This window comes from Physella acuta, unplaced genomic scaffold (genome assembly GCF_028476545.2).
Source record: "Physella acuta isolate Inbredline_101_S28 unplaced genomic scaffold, ASM2847654v3 ptg002202l, whole genome shotgun sequence".
NCBI classification, from domain to species: domain Eukaryota; kingdom Metazoa; phylum Mollusca; class Gastropoda; family Physidae; genus Physella; species Physella acuta.
In genome coordinates, this window is record NW_026733702.1 from 75016 (window position 1) to 91075 (window position 16060).

A 16060-nucleotide genomic window follows, 5' to 3' on the forward strand; every position below is an offset into this window, starting at 1 on the left:
AGATTTAGATTATTGTATAGCAAATTTTTAACTTGATATTAGATTCTAACTAATTCTAAATCAATATTAAACTACACTAATATTGTAATTGATAAAAAGAAAAAAGGAATTGATATTTTGGTTTCAAAATAACTCACACATGAGATGTTTTAGAATAGAGTCATCGAGTGAGCTAAAAAAAACATGTGTATATACGAGAAAAAGTGAGATATGAGTAGCCGGATTAACGGATTTAAATAAAAAAGAAAAACATACAACGGATCTAGTTAATAACACAACTCCTTTCTGAAACGCTCTACAGTTAATTTTTTTCAATTGGAATCAAACATTACAAATGCATTAGGTTTATTTATACAACGTTAAAAAAACAAGCATTCTAATTATCACCAAACAATTTGTCATTGTTTCACAACTCTTTTTTAGTTTGGAGGAAGTGTACAACTGTTTAGTAAAATAAAAAAAAAACCCAGTAAAAATTGAATTGTTATTAAGAATAATACTAGGACAATTGTTTAGATCACTGGATAATTTCTAACAGACGTTTTGTACTGTGTTATCACTGTCATCGATATTGTTGTATTCGCTGCATAGAGGAAGTGTTGGTAATATAAGTACACACTAGAAGATATGTGACACCAAAACTAAGTGGGGCAAACTAGGAGAGAGTGGAAGAGAGAGAGAGAGAGAAGGAGAGAGAGAGAGAGAGATGGAGATGGAGGAAGAGAGAGATAGAATGAGAGAGAGAGGGACAGAGAGAGGGAGAGAGAGAGACTTGTTACTTAACGAAACATGTGTCTTCCAGGAGAAGAACATGCTTCTTGACCAGGCCTCAGAGAGAAAGAGAGAGAGAGAGAGAGAGAGAGAGAGAGAGAGACTAGCTACTTGCATTTGTTTTCCAGGAGCAGTACATGTTCCTGCACCACGCTGCGCAGGCTAGCGTCGCCTGTACAGGCAGCTACACACACATCAGCGCCATCTGTCTCAAACTACATCTCATGAGGAACCTCGTCGACGGGAAAAATAATTTTGAAAATGAATTCAATGTAAGTTTGTATTCAGTGGCTTTGTTTCTTCGTATTCTGATTGTAAATAAAAATATTTTGATGAAAACATCAATGCTCAATGAATAATATTTTTTTCGATTGCCAACACTCGGCAGCTCTTATTATGCGGGGGTATGGTTCCTTACAACTATATAATATGTTTAATAAATTATGATTCCGACTATCAGATACAACCAGTATAGTGTGCCGGAATATCTCAAAGGAATACTATGCATTATCTTTTGTACCAGATTAGGTTGCCGAAACATAAGTAAAAAAAGCATATTTTGTAGTCATATCACTTAATAGACTCCATTTCCTCATCTACATTGGTTGCAGCCTCATTAGCCTCGGGGTAATGTGCTTGGGTCAGCCAACCTAACCTTAATAAGAATTAGTTACACATTACCTACTGTTAAACATGTGCTTTTACAACATGATTTTTATTCAAGTAAATCACTATTAAATTGGTGTTCAATACCCATTATTTCAGAACCTGTTTAGTTTTGAGACACAACTTACTGGTGGTGTAGGGGACGTTACCCAAGATCCAAAAAGTAAAAATAGATTCTTCATTATACCAGGTAAGTGAATACCAATAGTAAAAATAGATTCCTCATTATACCAGGTAAGTGTATACCAACAGTAAAGATAGATTCAGAAATTCTATCAGGTAAGTGTGGAACATGAGTAAGATGGATTCACCAATCTAGAATCTAAGTATGTAAGAGGTGTAACACAACATTCGACATTGCACCAGGTAAGTGTGCAACGACATTAACTATAGTAAGTGTGAAAATAGATTTTATATTTTACTACTAAGTGTAAAGACAGATTCAACATTCTACTAGTTAAGTGTAAAAATAGGCACACCATTCTATCACTCAGCGTAACGACAGATTAAACATTCTACATAGTAAGTGTAAATATAGAAACACCATTCTACTTGGTAAGAGTAAATTTTAGAATCGATATTCTACATGGTAAATGTAAATAAAGAATCGACATTCAACCTAGTAAGTGTAAATATAGAATCGACATTCTACCTAATAAATAAAAATATAGAATCGACATTCTACTTGGTCAGTGTAAGTATAGATTCGACGTAAACGCAATCGCAAACACAAGCGCAAACGCAAGCAAAAACGCAAACACAACCGTAACACAAAAACAAAGACAAATGCAAATGCAAATGCAAATGCAAATGCAAATGCAAATGCAAATGCAAATGCAAATGCAAATTCAAATTCAAATTCAAATTCAAATTCAAATTCAAATTCAAATTCAAATTCAAATGCAAATGCAAATGCAAATGTAAATGCAAATGCAAATGCAAATGCAAACGCAAATGCAAATGCAAATGCAAATGCAAATGCAAATGCAAATGCAAATGCAAATGCAAATGCAAATGCAAATGCAAATGCAAATGCAAATGCAAATGCACAAGCACAAGCACACGCACACGCGCGTGCAAATGCACAATCACAAGCACATGCACAAGCACAAGCACACGCACACGCGCGTGCAAATGCACAATCACAAGCACATGCACATGCACATGCACATGCACGTGCACATGCACATGCACATACACGTACACGTACACGTACACGTACACGTACACGTACACGTACACGTACACGTACACGTACACGTACACGTACACGTACACGTACACGTACACGTACACGTACACGTACACGTACACGTACACGTACACGTACACGTACACGTACACGTACACGTACACGTACACGTACACGTACACGTACACGTACACGTACACGTGCACGTACACGTGCACGTACACGTACACGTACACGTGCACGTACACGTACACGTGCACGTACACGTGCACGTACACGTACACGTACACGTGCACGTACACGTACACGTACACGTACACGTACACGTACACGTACACGTACACGTACACGTACACGTACACGTACACGTACACGTACACGTACACGTACACGTACACGTACACGTACACGTACACGTGCACGTGCACGTACACATACACATACACATACACATACACATACACATACACATACACATACACATACACATACACATACACATACACATACACATACACATACACATACACATACACATACACATACACATACACATACACATACACATACACATACACATACACATACACATACACATACACATACACATACACATACACATACACATACACATACACATACACATACACATACACATACACATACACATACACATACACATACACATACACATACACATACACATACACATACACATACACATACACATACACATACACATACACATACACATACACATACACATACACATACACATACACATACACATACACATACACATACACATACACATACACATACACATACACATACACATACACATACACATACACATACACATACACATACACATACACATACACATACACATACACATACACATACACATACACATACACATACACATACACATACACATACACATACACATACACATACACATACACATACACATACACATACACATACACATACACAAACACATACACATACACATACACATACACATACACATACACATACACATACACATACACATACACATACACATACACATACACATACACATACACATACACATACACATACACATACAAAAACACATACACATACACATACACATACACATACACATACACATACACATACACATACACATACACATACACATACACATACACATACACATACACATACACATACACATACACATACACATACACATACACATACACATACACATACACATACACATACACATACACATACACATACACATACACATACAGATATACATACACATACACATACACATACACATACACATACACATACACATACACATACACATACACACACATACACAAACGCAAACGCAAACACAAACGAAAACGCAAATATAAACACAAGCATAAACACAAAACAAAACGCAAACGCTATGGCAAACGCATCACTTAAACGCAAACACAAACGCTAATGCAAACGCAACACGCAAACGCAAACAAAAATGCAAACACAAAATAAAATATAACCGCAAACGCGTTATTAAATTGCTTAATCAAACAAACGGCCGTGTATTCCATTAATTATGTTCTTACTGTCGTGAGTTGAAATGAAGCTTGAGAAACGAAGAAAAAGTAGCTATACTGTTGACTGACGAACGGAAGTAGCGAAATGACACAAGCGGCTTATACTATAAATTATTTCTGATCAATTAACTAATCTATGTATTGTTTAGACAAAAAGTATCAACCTCTTTTACAAGTGGATTCCCCCGGAGAAGAGGGCTATATCAATGCTGTCACATTACCTGTAAGACTGTTTTTTCGCTTAGTTTTTAAATGTTTTTAATTGTATACAATCCTTATATCTAAAAGCCCATTGCGCACTTCTCTCTCTCTCTCTCTCTCTCTCTCTCTGTTCGCAATATTTTTGAGGCTATATAATCAGTATGTTCAGCGATATATCGAGCACTTAACGATACGGACTTTTGTTGAAAATAATATAGTGGATGTTATAAATGTACAAACTAATTTTTATTTAATGAAAGAAAATAAAAATTTAGCAATATACAATTGTAGAAACACATTATAAATTGAAGAGCCCAGTGCTAAAAGTACTTAAGTCACATTTTTGTGAAAATCAAACCAAGCATTGATCGTTATTCCTCTAGTTTAACTTTATCTTATAAACAAATAGTGATACTGAAGAATGTATTTAATTTGCTCTTCCAAACAAACAAATAATATAAAAACGTAATGTTTCATAGTAAATTTTAATCTTTGAACTCATTTTTCTCAAAATGTTGTTTTTGTGACTTAAGTACTTTTAGCACTAAGGTCTTCAATTATGCAATCGGAAAAGTGTTTATGGTTGTGACAAGATTGACTTGTTCTTGATTATTGGGCTATTAATGATTTGTTCTTGATTATTGAGCTAACAATAATTTATACTTGATTATTCGGCTATTATTGATTTGTATCCCATCTAAAACCAGAGCCTGTACACCCAGACCAAACAGTTTCTGACCCAGCTTCCCATGCCCACTACGGTCAATGATTTCTGGAGACTGGTCACACAGTATAAAGTCTCCTTGATTGTTGCTTTTAAATCCTATGAAAAGGACAAGGTAGGTGTATGTGTGTGTGTATGTGTGTGTGTGTTGCAGTAAACGTAAATTTTTGAAAATCCTACGGTCCATGGAACAAGAGAATTAGAGTAGACCAGTTGCAGTATAAAGCGATAATGTGGTTATTACTATGCCGAACCGCCTTTAGATTCCTTAACGTGAGTCAGGTACCCATTAAAAGCTGAGTGGACTCAAACCAGGGATCCGAACTCGAGGCTCGAGTTATCAGTTAACAGCTCTACCATTTAACCTCTATCCTAATTGAGTGCTGTAGTGTAGTGTTTTATGCCAGGTTAAACATTAATAATAGAAGCTATTAATAGAAGCTAATAATAGAAGCAAATAATAGAAGCCAATAATAGAAGCTAGTAATAAAAGTTAATAATAGAAGCTATTAATAGAAGTTAATAATAGAAGCAAATAATAGAAGCTAATATTAGAAACTAATAATAGAAGCTAATAATAGAAGCTAAAAATAGAAGCTATTAATAGAAGCTAAAAATAGAAGCTAATAATAGAAGCTAATAATAGAAGATAATAATAGAAGCGTTCTGTGTCGAATTCGGCTTGTGACCAGGGGTAAGAGCTTGGTTCAGATGTTTAAAAATATATCGAGCTGTATATAGGTACCCGACTCAAGCCAACCAAACATAAAATATGGTGAAAGGCTTACAAGTAACTGAAGAAGCCGAGACGGAATGTTGACTTGATGAGGTGGACTGGAAAAATCTGATGTTGTCACTTCTGCAGCGAGTGGTTTCTTGACGGCCTAATATACAGTTTGTTATACCAAAATCTAAAGCACCCCAACCTTCAACGTGTAAATGTTGAAATAAAGTTAACAAAAAAAAACATGTTTTTTTTTCTCCAGTCCTTAGCTATCTACTTACCTGAAGAACAAGACCAGCCGTTACAATGTGGGAACATAGCTGTCAATGTCGAGTCAGTAACAACAGCACCAACATGGACAGAAATGAAGCTTACCGTTAAGGTAATGTTGCACAATACACTGCTGACATCTTACACGTTGTTTGAGAACTATATAGCGTACGCTTTTCATCATTGAAACGCGAAATATGCAATTAAGATGTTACACAAAAATACATTATATATATATATATATATATATATATATATATATATATATATATATATATATATATATATATATATATATATATATATATATATATATATATATATATATATATATATATATATATATATATATATATATATATATATATATATATATATATATATATATATATATATATATATATATGTAACTATTAAAACATGCATATACATATATATACATATACAGATATATATATATATATATGCATAGAAGTTTGTTTATATAAAATATAAATGTTGGTGTATATTAAAATGTCTACATAGTGTTTATGTTTGTGTTTCGGGATTTTTAAGTTTACTAGTATTAAAATGCTGCTTTGAATTTTTCATTTTTCACCAATATTTTTTACAATGTAAGAAAGGACACTGTAGCTCGAACTTAATTTTAAAAAAAAACATATTTTTTTTTCCTTTCTCTTAGGGGAAACAAACGCAAGAAGTGACTCATCTCACGTTTACAGAGCGTCTTATCGAACCCAAAAATCTCCTGCCGTTTGTTCAATACGCGCGATCGTTGAGAACTCCGGATAAGTCAGTAGTTTACACGTGCAGGCAAGTGTGTTGGTTATGCGTTTTATTTATTTATAGCAACCATTGGCGTAATTGTACATGCATGCATGTTTGAATTGTCTGTTGTCTTTGGTATTGAATATAAGCTTTAACTTACGCCCATCCACCACTAGCTAGACTAAATCTATAACATCAGATAGCATCGTCACCTTTAACCCCCCGACATACACAGTTCCATTAAAGTCACCAACGCAGTATATAGACCGATAGATCTTTAACTGAGACGCCGTGGTGGTGTGGTAGAGCGATCGGTCCGGACATTCCTGACTCTATCCAGGCTTGATGGGTACATGACTGGTGTTTCCGGACATTTCTGACTCTATCCAGGCTTAATGGGTACATGACTGGTGTTTCCGGACATTCCTGACTCTATCCAGGCTTGATGGGTACATGACTGGTGTTTCCGGACATTTCTGACTCTATCCAGGCTTGATGGGTACATGACTGGCGTTGGGGAAAGTAAAGGCGGATGGGGATAGTTTAGCCCCACATTCATATACCAGTGTAAAAAAAGTTATGAAATATACTCCCTTTTCCATATGGATCTTAGAACTTAAGCCTACTTAGTGTTGTATCTAGGATACGTGATACATGGTGTAGTTCCCCCCCCCCCTCCATCCATCGCCATTCTTTTTACAACAACACCAACGTAAAAGTTTACATCTACGAGTCAAATAGAAATTAAGTAAAGTGCAAAACTTACTTAACCATACTATTTTTAACTACTGTAGATAATTAGATATTTGCAGATATAACTGGAGAACTGAAGTATTATTTATAGATGACCATCTGAAGTAAACAAACTTAACTCAGACCTTTGAACTTTAACCTTATGTTTGTATTTTTAATTGTTTTTTCCAAGAAACGGTACTGAACTGAGTGGACTGGCCTATGTTGTGACAACTCTGATGGACAGACTGGACCAAGAGAACTATTTGACCGTTCCTGTTGTTGTTGGTAAAGTCAAATCCATCAGACCGCACGCCATTCCTACACTTGTAAGTCTAACCAATTATTTTCTTTATCTTACGTTGTCCAAGTACTTGTGTACATTCAATGTGTGCCAATCTACACTTTGCAAATGTTTTCGATTTTTTTTTCTAATTTATGCAACACATACAAAAAAGCCTATGATATATATGTTCTTTGTTTACCTACAGCAACAGTATATTCTTGTGTACGAGACAATGAAACTCTACACTGAAGCAGTGATCTCTACAGAGAGGCATCGAGCAGAGTACAGCTCAACTGTCTGATGTGTGTATGCCCTGAGTATCAACATTGGAAGTCATAGACTCTACTGTTACATATTCTGCATCGCATGTTTGTTATCATGCGCTTTCATTGAGTTTTGTTTTAATTTTTTTTAAATGCGTTACAACACTAATTTCAATTTGAACTCTTCTTTACAAATATTATTCGTATTATAATTTTCATACTTAAATATTTTTTAAAAATATGTTACAGTTTTCAAAGTATTCTATTAAACATACATTTAAAAATTGGAAATGAATTTATTTTTCTTTACACAGTGTTTTACTATCTTATTTTTAACATTTAATTAAATGTTTAAACTGGAAATGTAAAAATTGCAACTTAATTTTAATTTGTAATGAATAATGCGTTTGACATGGTTTAGTAGCGTATACAACGGTTATAAGTGCAGTTAATGTTAATCATTGTGGCCAACTTAGATCAACAGTACAGTCATCGTATCCATCACTATTTTCATGTGCATGCCAGGTAAACTTTAGGATGTATTTAAATAATAAGACGTCTCCCATTTCATTATAAACAACCTATTGTTGTAGGCAACTACAAATAGTGTACATGGTGTTTTGTTAAGTTCTTACGTAACATTAGCTGAAACACAAATAAACATCACATTTCAAAATTAGAATACGGTATCTAATGAAACGGTATTACAGAAAAACAACTTTTGCTTTATAAAAAATGCAGTATTATTTTATAGTTTATCTTTCCTTGAGTAAAATGTTTTTATTTCTCTATTAACAATTGTGTCATGAGTTGTGTAATATTTTTTTCACGGCTTCATGTTGTACAGTAATTAGTTGTACGTATCACATGCTTCGTTAATGGAAGATAATTTTTTTCACACTTCTCTGTCATGGTCGGGGTGCCTATTTTGTAGATAAAAGGTCATTATTACTATGGTGAAATTAAAGTAACTTACGTCACCATAAGACCTTAAAATACATACGAAAATCTCCATATGAGAGAATCTGGATAAAGTTAGGTACTGTCCACACTGACAAAATAGGTCACAAGGGCATTAGAAAATGGCTGCCGCCGGTCATCAGGAGAAAAAAAGTATAATGTTGTTTGAAAAACGGAGGCAGTTGGTAAACCTAACAGGAGATCTTTACTGATTCATAAAACCTTTGTCAAATACCAAACACATGAAAAAGGTGAAAGGTACAAAGGAATCGACTCTAACTCTAATAGTTGAACTGTGAAAGTGGGGATAAATAGACTGTCGACTCCCACCTTTTGCCTTTACCCACAAGTTAGAAGTGATTCAGGCGGTGCTGCCATTCACTAACAGAATTGAAGCATTGATGCGTAACGGCAAACAACAGAAAACCACAGTCCAACTACCTAAAAGAACGTCCGACAAGGCGTCGGTCTGTGTTCACTTTTGGAACCTGACGGTCCATAGGGAAAGTGAAGTAGAGTTAACGTGTTTCTGTCACCTCGGCATATGAGTGGATAGTGTGGTCAGCCGCCTTTACTTTCCCTAACTCGAGTTAGGTACTCATTAGTGCTGGGTGAAATCATGAACGTTCTACCGACTTGAACTCCAAACAGTTGAGTTAGCAGTCTAGGTATTTATCGCTAGACCACGCTGTTGATGTAGCGTGAGGGTAAATAAGAAAAACAACTCACAAGCTAAACATTCAAATGACATAACACAAAGTTTTTCGATTAAAACTTTAAAAAACCGTTTTGTATACAAAACGAGCATAATTGCAATTGTTAACATTTTAAATGATTTTATTTGTAAAATGTATTAGTATGAAATATAGTTATTAAGTAGACATGTGAAGATTCAGCTAAATCAATATTTTGGGTAAAGAAAAACCAATATACAACGTGATTTGTACTGTAGACCCTGCATTATAAAAGGCCTGATTAAAATACACCCAAGTTTGACCTTAGTTACTCATGTAATGGAAAGGAGCAGACCAAAATAAATAAAATACGCTAAATTAAGTAACTAAAATTAAATTATCTTTTCTGTAGACAAGAGAGTAAAATGTAATGATTAAACATAATAATTTTTTCACATCCAGTCATTTTCTTGAGTGAACAGTATTGCGTCCCTTGTCTATGTATACATCGCTTTTACAAAAGTTTTCATATTTGTGTAGAAATTCACATGTTGAGAAACTAATTAAACGAACCATTAGCAAACCGTTACTACAGTCACAATTCAAACATTGACAGACGCGTCAGTAACGAGCACAAAATTCATCTTAAATCTTTTATCAAACTTGATGAAAAGTATGTTATAATGAGCACTTTGTGTTCATGTCGTATACAGTAAGAATAGTGAACTTAACTTTAGCTATTACTTGGAACACCAATAACGCCTCTTTCTTTCTGTTACATATCTTACACCATAAAAAGGTGTAATATTGTTTGTAAAATCTGTCTGAAGTCAATTCACCATGAATATAGTTTGGTTCTAGTTCTAGTGAACACCAGTTTTTACAATATAATTTAAATACTGAATCTATAAACACAAAACTGTGACTGTAACGAGGAGCATTAAGCTGACGGTGGATATGAACTAAGAGACGGCGTTGCCTAGGGGTGGAGCGCTAGGCTGCTAACTCGATAGTTTCGAGTTTGAATCCGGGTTCAAGTTAGTGATGGGTACCTAATTCACATTAGGGAAAGTAAAGGCGGCTGGGCATAATGCTGACCACATTATCCCTTCACATGCCGAGGTCAAGCAACATATGAACTCCACTTCATCTACCCAATGGATCGCTAGGTCTAAAGAGGAATCTTTTTTATATGAACTGAACATTTTCATTTCAAGGTATTATATTAAAAAAAGCGCTAATATTTTCTTTTATTAATTAAGTAACAGTATAAAGAGACATTTTAAAATATAATTATAAATTAGCCTAAATGATTATCTCATTCATAAAAATAGAATAAACAAAAGAAATTAACGAATCCTTTACCATTCTGTTTCTATAAAATATTAAGTTCGATAGAACCCAAATTAAAAAAAAACAACTGATGCAATTATTGATAATGTGCATGATTAGATAATGAAATTACAATTATTTATACCAGTAGACCATAGGTTAATGATAGAATTAAAGATAATAGATTATGAGCTAGTTACAGTATAGTTCAAGTAGATTTGTGTTTGTGATACAATAGTGTGAGTAGAGTTTGGATTAGTACTGTAAATAGACTTTGGATTAGTTGTTTAAGAGTAGACAAACCTATCTCGATGCAACCCATGATCTAGTACCCTTGATAAATGGGTACCATCCCACCTTTTTGCCAATTCTGACGGTCTATGGGGCAAGTGAAGTAGAGTTCACTTGTTTCTGTGACCTCGGCATATGAAGAGATAGTGTTGTCAGCACTATGCCCAGCCGCTTTTACTTTCCCTAACGTGAGTTAGGTACACATCAGAGTTGGGTGGACTCAGGGACGGTCTAGTGACTTGAACCCGGATTCGAACTCGAGACTTACGGGTTAGCAGTCCAGCTCTCTACAGCTAGACCTCTCCGTCCCAGGTTAGCCTGAGAGAATCAATCAAGCGCACACTTTTGAAAGGAATTATAAAATTAATTTTTAAGTTGGCCGAGCTAAAATGAGAGATTGAAACTTACATTTACAAATGAGTAGGCCTTAACTAATTATCGAATCAAAATATTCGCAATGATGTTTTTGCTTCTTTTGACATCATGTTAGATCTATCTCTGGTAATCCCTTAGTTTAGCGTCGGAAATTATCGGGTAATGTTTGTTGAGTTTCGGTAACTAGAGTTACGGTAAACTATCGTTTATTTGACCATTGAAATATAAATAAATTGAAAGTCGATTGTAGTAAATAAATGTTTTAATTTTTTTTAAGTTTAATCGAAAAAAGGAAACAAGAATAAATATAATAGTAGATTTAAATTAATAGATCTAAACATTAAAAAAACAACATATATTATTTATATAAATATAAATAATGAAGTCAAATGTTTTATGTATTTCAAGTATTTGGCTTGCAGCGGATTTGCGACCATTAATTAATTAGATCTAACTAGATATCTAGCTGCTAGGCCAAGTAAAAAAATCTAGATTACGAAAATAGTAAAAATGATTACAAAATGTAAAATGATTACAAAAATAAATCTATCCAAATTTAAACATTCTGTATAAAAATAAAAGATGACGCCAAATAAAGTATGGTTTACAGTACTTCCGGTGAATTCCGGAAGTGTGTGACAGACTTTGACATTGTTTTACTGTTTTTTACTGCTATACGATTCCGGAATAATAACCGACGCTAAACTAAGGGATTACCCTATCTCTATTATTTCTCGAACAAAAAAAATATTTTCAAATCTCTTTTTCATAAAATTTTCCTGTGTAAAATAAATCTTCATTTTAATAAGAACAAATAAACCGGAAGTGATCTCCCCTAAACTTTCTCGAATATTCTTATATGAAATAACAGTGGATGGGAAGTCGGGCTATAGACATGATTTTTAATCCATTTTAAATACTTAAAGTTTTAAAAATAGAATAAAATCTCGTAGACAAAAGAATCGCACACCAAGTGAACGCCAATTAAAAAAGTGCATAATAGTGCGCAATATTATTAGTACTTTAAAATTTACATGCGTTTTTTGAGAAATCGGAAGCAGAGTAAATTACTACTTCCGGTCAACGGAAATTACTCAAAATTTAACAGAAGGTAGAGAATTAGATTTTTTACTTACATGTGAAATTTCATTTATCTATCTGAAATAGTACTCAAGTTATAGGCTTTTGAAAAATTCAAAGTAGGAAAAGTACCACTTCCGGTTATCGGAAATCGCTCAAAAGTTGACACGGATCTACGATTTTAATAAAATACTTATATATGAAATTTCATCAACCTAGCTGTAACGGTACTCAAGTTATCGTGTTTACAAACGGACAGACAGACAGACAGACACACAGACATATTGACAAGATTGCAAAATTATGTTTTTCCGTATCAGTGAGGTGTAAAACAATATTTTTTTTTTGCACGATTACAAGACTTTCTCTATACATCGTATATACGAGAAAGTAAAAATATTAAGAAAACAAAAATTTAATCTCGAATACAAATGGAGAAGACATATGACGTAGTAAAAAGAATCAACACAATTTTTTTATAAACATGGCCGTAATTCACATTGTAAACTATTAGAAACCTTTTAAGGAAGACGATTGCTTATCTTGTTACTGAATGTAAACATAAGACTACGTGTATCCATAAGTATGCAAATACTTTTCCTATTTAAAGACGCTGTTAGGTATAAAAGAAATCTGTAACGTGCTTTATTTTACACAAACAGTAAGTCAAAAATAGCTCCTAGTCGGAGTCTAGATCTAGAATGAAATTTATTTATTCCCTTGATCTATATCTATAATTTAGAAACGACACTATTGTATAATGAAGGATGCCTAAGAACACATCCCTTACATTTTAAATTAGCCAGAGAACACAAAAGTTACCCTATCGGACCATCTGCGAGTCAGTTGAAGTAGAGCTCAGCTATTTCCGTGGCCCAGGGGATAGTGTGGTCAGCACTACGCTAAGTCGCTTTTACTTTCTAAACATAAGCCAGGTACCCTAAACAGCTGGGTGGACTCTGGGACGTATTAAGTCTGGAGTCAAATTCGAGATTTTGTCTTATCAGTCATGCGCTGTACAATCCATTTCCTACAGGTACAGTTTGATAACCTCTACCTCATTTAATTAGATAATTTATTGATTGTTTATCCCCATTTGCGTTTGTATAGCTCGTCAAAAAAGAAGACCCGTTCATATTGTTGACATGAACTAAAAACGTGTTTATGTTATAATTATATAATTATAATTAGTCTTCAGAAACAAATTTAATCCTTCTTAATATAATTAATAAGATGTATATGTAAGAATTAATGTTATAGAATTTTGTATGCAGATATTTTTATAATATGCTTTACTTTTAAGGCTACATATCTTTTGATTTATGATTTTAAAAAAATGTATGATTTAATTTATGATTAAATTTATATTTGTATTTATAATTACATTCAACATGTTACTCTTTTTTTTCACTTCGCTAAACCACTTTGATTGGCTATTTCATTCAACGTGAGTTATGCTCGGTGGCTTTCTATCCCCTCCTACCACCCCCCCCCCCCCACCCACTCACCGCGTTACTAAGCCTTTAAATATATGAAAAAAAAGATTTATTTTGATATTTTTAAAAGTCAGCGCAACCTAATTATTTAAAGTTTGGTTTTAATTAAATAGCAAAATAATTTTGTTTTTAGCTTGTTTTAAAATTTGGTTTCGTTATCGAAATACTTAAAAGCATGAAATGTGTCCAGTCTTTAGAAAATCGTTAAAACCACACACCTATGCTTTTATTATAATACATTTGTAAAAAAAATGATGTCTCGAGTATTTACCCTTTTGCATGTCTTTAAATCTTTAGATTTATAATATAAGGTTTTGGTATTTCTTAAAACGGTTAATGTTTTACTGAGTGAAAATGAAATAAAAGTGTCCGAAATTATTTAACGATCGCTCTTAAACTTATGCGAAGTATATGTTTATCAACAGCATATTAAATATTGAAGGTTCAAATGTACATATATTACAATTCAATATTACTGCTACGTTTTTATATCTACGTTTGAAAGAGTATTAGATAAAACCAGTGGCGTAGCGAGGTCGGGTGTCACCTGATGCGGCACTTCCCTCATAAAAACTTTCAAATCTTCGATTTGCACCCCCCCCCCCCCCCCCTCGAACTTTCGATTTGCAACCCCCTCAAGTTTTTTTGTATATATTTTACTATTTTTAGCCTTGGTGTCACCCCCCTAAATGGTGTCACCCGGTGCGGTCCGTACCCCCCGCCCCCCCCCCTCGCTACGCCTCTGGGTAAAACTAATAATAGTGATACACTATCATATACACTATAAATACAGCTCTGATAGTTTAATGTAATAGCTTTGGAAAACAGCTGAAAACATACAGCTCTATTTTTATTATATTTAACTATTTTTTTTTAACTGTCAGCTTGGCCTCCAAATCGACACTCACAAATGATATCCGCTTTTGTACAGTTTACAGTTTTTGTTGGAGTCTCTTTAGGCGCACCGGCTATAAGTAAGTTGAATTGATGTACACATTGTGAGGAATCGTAGTACTTGAGGCGACACCATTGGCTTTAAACAAGTTCATACTTTATATATATATATATATATATATATATATATATATATATATATATATATATATATATATATATATATATATATAATTAAATATATATATATATATATATATATATATATATATATATATATACATAATATATATATATATATATATATATATATATATATATATATATATATATATAATATATATATACATAAATATATATATATATATATATATATATATATATATATATATATATATATATATATATATATATATATATTTATGTATATATATATATATATATATATATATATATATATATATATATATATATATATATATATATATATATATATATATATATATATGTATATATAAATATTATGATATAATATCTGTAGCCCAGATAGTTAGGATTAAAGACTTCCTAATTCAGTAGATTATCTGATTAGGATTTAAGCCTGGGTTTTTGTCCTCCCCCCTCCCCTCCCCCACAGAATGTCCGTCCGGCTGGTTCGGCTCTAAGTGCCAGTATATGTGTCACTGCATGCCAAGAACGCCATGCAGCTTTAGAGGGGATTGTGAATACGGATGTGATTACGGCTACTTTG

At 33.4% G+C, this 16060-nt stretch overlaps 2 long non-coding RNA genes across 2 annotated transcripts; both read left to right on the plus strand.

Moving 5' to 3' along the window:
* The first annotated feature begins 909 nt into the window (after window positions 1-909).
* On the plus strand, window positions 910-4462 carry LOC131932541 (uncharacterized). The gene is made up of 3 exons (XR_009384604.1): window positions 910-1043; window positions 1537-1627; window positions 4389-4462. It is a non-coding gene; the product is annotated as an uncharacterized LOC131932541 (long non-coding RNA).
* Window positions 4463-13403: 8941 nt separating this feature from the next.
* Window positions 13404-16055, plus strand: LOC131932540 (uncharacterized). Its single transcript, XR_009384603.1, has 3 exons — window positions 13404-13580; window positions 15300-15389; window positions 15947-16055. It is a non-coding gene; the product is annotated as an uncharacterized LOC131932540 (long non-coding RNA).
* The last annotated feature ends 5 nt before the right edge of the window (window positions 16056-16060 follow it).